The sequence below is a fragment of the Kryptolebias marmoratus genome, linkage group LG4 (assembly GCF_001649575.2).
Source record: "Kryptolebias marmoratus isolate JLee-2015 linkage group LG4, ASM164957v2, whole genome shotgun sequence".
Lineage (NCBI taxonomy): Eukaryota > Metazoa > Chordata > Actinopteri > Cyprinodontiformes > Rivulidae > Kryptolebias > Kryptolebias marmoratus.
Window position 1 is genome coordinate 27,149,824 of NC_051433.1, and position 4,919 is coordinate 27,154,742.

A 4,919-nucleotide genomic window follows, 5' to 3' on the forward strand; every position below is an offset into this window, starting at 1 on the left:
TGTTAGCATTGTCATGTTTTAGCTTAGTTATCTTGTCATGTTCTGTAACTCTGTCTGTAATTTTGTTCTTGTGTTGTAAAGCACTTTGAGTCGCCTCGTGCTGAAAAGTGCTATATAAATAAATGTACCTACCTACCTACCTACCTACCTACCTTATCTAACACAAAAAGTACTATTATCCACTCAGTTTTATAGATATTTAGTTCAAATTTGATGTGATAGTAGCTAAGAGTGTTTCACATTACATATTCCAGGCGCTAACCGATTGTGTGAGTGGCAATATGCATTCCAAAAAGACAAAAAAAAAAAAAAGACTGAACAGATGAATGTTCTCCGTAATGTAATTTGCTTATTTATGTTTATTTATTTGTTAATGAGTTATTCAGTCAATGTTAAGCCTTTTGACAGTCACAGTACATTCAATTTCTCATTGTTTAACTGTGTAGACAAATCACAAAATATTACATCTCATACAAAAATCTAATCTCATCTTTTATAAAACATTTAGACATCATTTGTAGTTTTTTCTTTTCTTTAAATACAGTGCTCTATAATTTTACAGCATAAAACTCAACAAGAAAGATTAAAACATCTGCCAATATATATATATATATATATATATATATATATATATATATATATATATATGTATATGTGTGTGTGTATATATATTATTTCTTCTCCATGACAGTATTTAAAATAGCTTAATTTGTCACAACTGCACTAGTAACATCTGTGCCATTGAAGGACTCAGAGGGGAAGGTTGGAAGAGCAACTAATATCCTCAGCTGTACATTCCTCTGAAGACCCTGCAGAATTTCTCTGCATCTTTTCTCTCACTCAACAACAGATAAACAGAGGTCTGGATGGTAGAAACATTGATCTTGTTACTCACTTGTAGAGGTAGAAATACTTTCACCAGCTATCCAAGAGCCAGAACCTTCTGATGTGGTGCAAAGCACATTGCTAAGTCTTCCCAGACAGTACCAAAACCTGTGTTATTGAGGCTTTTTAGGCTGGATTCTTTATCTCAGTTTCCCCAAAGAATAGCTCATCAAAAATTACAACCACAATTCCAAAAATGATGGGACACTGCTTAAAATGTAAATAAGAAAGAATGCAATGATTTGCAAATATCAAACTCATATTCTAATCACAATGGAACATATTAAATACCAAGTGTTTAAATGAAAAAAGTAAAAAAAAATGTGAGCTTGGTATTGAACTGCCAGAACAATGGTGGAATAAAGCTGTACTTAGTATATGCTTAAGTATACTAAGTGTGCCAGGCTACAGTTTACACAGTTTAAGGTATTAATACCTTAAACGATAATTTAAAAAGTGGACTCTGTTTAATGACAGAATATGTAAAAGTGGGTATTTTGTACGACTCTCTTTACTTAAAGAGAGTCGTACAAAATACCCACTTTTACACCTCTTTTTGATGAAAGGCTTATTCCACTCATATGGAAGTCCTCACCCCCCCAACTGTCTCTTTATGACCTAAAAGTCATAAAGATTGACTGAAAAGATTTCCTAGAGACTGGTAAAGGCTGCTCTGCCACTTTTTTTTCTAAATGGATTTCCTTCACTGATTATTCCAAATATTTACCACAGTTCACAGATTAAACCCCCCAATATAACCCCTGTGCATATTTTCAATTCTATCCCTACCTTTTGAACTTTATAGTTTTATTTTATCCGCCTTTTTTGTTACCTTTTGGAAAGAGAAACGCTGTTAGTTCTGCGTTAATTTTTGTTCTTTGAAAAACAAAACAACTGGAGAATCACATATTTTCATTTAGTATCATTATGTAACTTCTCTTAGAAGTCCTATCCATGCGGGGACACTGTTTTTCTAAAATTATCTTTTTCCTCGTAAACAGCGCTGTTTCTAGAAATATTTTCAACCACATGGACATACAAAAAAAGACCCAAATTCTGCAGTACTGTATTTTTTGCACTATAGGGTGCACTGGATTATAAGATGCACTGCCAATGAATGGTCCATTTTTTAACTTTTGTCATATATAAAGCGCACCAGACTTTAAAGCACACCTCCCAATTTTTGTAACTTTGCCACGCTCCATTCAAAATGGACGATTTTGGTGCTCTAGCGGAGCTGGTTCGCGTGTATCAGCATTTATATGATCCCTCTATGAGAGATCACAAAGATAATCAAACAGTTCAAAACTCACGGAGGAATACTGGACCTAGATAAGCATCAAGTATAAACGCCTACACCGCTCACTCAAGTCCATGCACCGTGCATGTGACGCTACAAAGAGTGATTATAACTAAGTCTTAATGCTGCAAGTGGTGGGGCTTTGAAGTTTACCAAAGTTGTACTAAAAATTACAACTTCTTACATATATAAGGCGCTCCAGATTATAAGGCGCATTGTCGGTTTTTAAGTGTGCCTTATAGTGCGGAAAATATGGTAACTATACCAGGCCTGTATGTAGTGCTGTAACTGGCACAAAAATACACAAGAAACAGGAAAGACAACATGGAGCAGACCTTAGACCTTAATGAGTATTAATGTCTATGGAGCAGACACTAAAAACTGAAGAAAGACAAGAAGAAAAAGACAAGGATGGAGAATACAATAGCAAAAATAAAATCCTTTTAGGGGACTGACAACAAAGTAAAACTTCAACTTTTGTATCACAATAAACTGCTCTTTACTAAGAGTTGTGACAGTCCAAATCTGAGGACATAAAAGACTTTTTCAGGCAGGGTATACCCAGGAATGCCTGGGTAAATTTTATGGATGAGCAAGTACACCACTATCTGTTTCTGTTCAACCATCTAAATGATCTGTATCCGTATCTGTACTCAGAGTGGGCGGGGCCTAACCTGGAAGTGGGCGTGACATACCACCAGCCAAACTTAGAGAAAGCAGGTGGTAAAAAATAAAAAACCTGACTGGAGTGGAGACAGTGACTGACACGACACAAGCCGTTTTCAGCTTTGTCTTGTCAAATGCACTGCATATGTTATGAAAATAATGAGCTGAGAGATGAGCTGAAAACCTAAGGAGTATGGACTGAAGAGAGCTACTGTCAAGCCAACCACAGAGAGATCAGTCACTATCTGCATCTGTGTGTGCGAGTCGAGAGTGAAGCACAGCTTTCGCTGCAGAGACTATGTGTGTGCAGGGAGGGGCGGGCGCTCTGTGACTGGCCAATCACAGATCGTGAAAACAGTCAGTTACCCAATGAGGATTTTCCTTCTGGACAAGCTCGGATATTGACGAGTTTTACTCGTATCATGCTCGTACTCGTCAAAAATGCTTCATCAATCCTAGTAAATTATACAAAAGTGTGTTGTAAAATTAATATAATTTCCTACATTTTTATAAATCTATACTTGTTTTTTGTGCAACATTTTTTGTTTGTTTGTTTGTTTTCTTTTCCACTGGGGAACACAAACCAGTGTATCTTTTGTGCGAGTCCCAAGCTTGGGTAAAAGGTAAGGGTTGTCAGGAAGGACATCCGGCATAAAACACTTTTGCCAAAACTCACATGCGAGTTCATCCAAATGACACCATACCGGATCAGTCGAGGCCCAGGTTAACAATGACTGCCATGGTGCTGTTGACAAACAGGGTGCCAGTGGAAATTGTATAACTGTTAGTCGAAGACCACGAGGAGGGAAATGTGCCAGGTGACAGGGAAAAGAGGAAAGTCAAGAGTGTAGGACTGAGGGTAGCAACTCTAAACATAGGGACAATGACCGGCAAAGGTAGACAGCTGGCTGACATGATAGAGAGGAGGAAGGTAGATGTATTATGTGTTCAAGAGACCACGTTGAAGGGCAGCAAGGCTCACGGCATTGGGGCAGGATTTAAGCTGTTATGGTGTGGATAGAAAGAGAGATGGAGTAGGGATGGTCCTGAAGGAGGAGTTAGCAAGAAATGTAGTCGAGATGAAAAGAGTGTCAGGTAGGGTGATGTGTCAGAAGATATAAACAGAACATCTGATGTTCAATGCTGTCAGTGGTTATGCTCCACATGTTGGATGTGTTGTAGAAAAGAAAGAGAAATTCTGGAAGGATCTCGATGAAGTGATAGAGAGTATTCCCAGGGAGGAGACTGTGGTAATCGGAGCAGATCTGAATGAACATGTTGGTGAAGGAACCAGAGGAGATGAGGAGCTGATGGGCAGGTTTGGTGGCAAGGAAAGGAACCAAGGACAGATGGTGGTGGATTTTGCCATGAGGATGGAAAGGCTGTAGTCAGCAACTATTTCTAAAAGAAGGAGGAACACAGGGTGACCTATAAGAGTGGAGGCAGGAGTACACAGGTAGACTACATTCTATGTAGAAAAGGTAACCTGAGCGAGATTGTGGACTGTAAGGTTGTGGCAGGGGAGAGTGTGGCTAGAAAGCATCAGATCCCAACAGAAAACTATCTGAGTTTTCTGTTGGGATCTTCAACTTTGCCACTAGATGGTACTAATCCTACATACTGCTCAGTTGTTTAGGAATAGCGAATGACACTCAGGAAAATGTAAAATTCTCATTCCTGTATCTATTAAACACATGACTGAACTTTTAACTGACTTTAGTGGCTCTTTAGCTAAAAGTTGCTCCCTGAATTAGGTCATAGCCGTGAAATACATAAGAGTAGTAGTGACTCCTATTTAGTTGCTAAGTTGCTACTAAAAAACAACTATAGAATATTAAACATGTTTCCACTTTGTTTTTTTTTTGTTTTTTTTCCTGCTCCTGGTGGAAGACGGACATGTTTCTTTTCTCTCTTGTCTCCTCGTGCCCCCCCCCCGCCTTTTTCGAAGCCTCTTTTTACATATTTTCCAAAAATTTAAGGAATATGGATCTGATCAGCTGGTTTCTCAACGCAATTGATACAGTTTCCTCGACTGGGTGAAGGAGAGTCCAGTCTCGGGATATGTCTC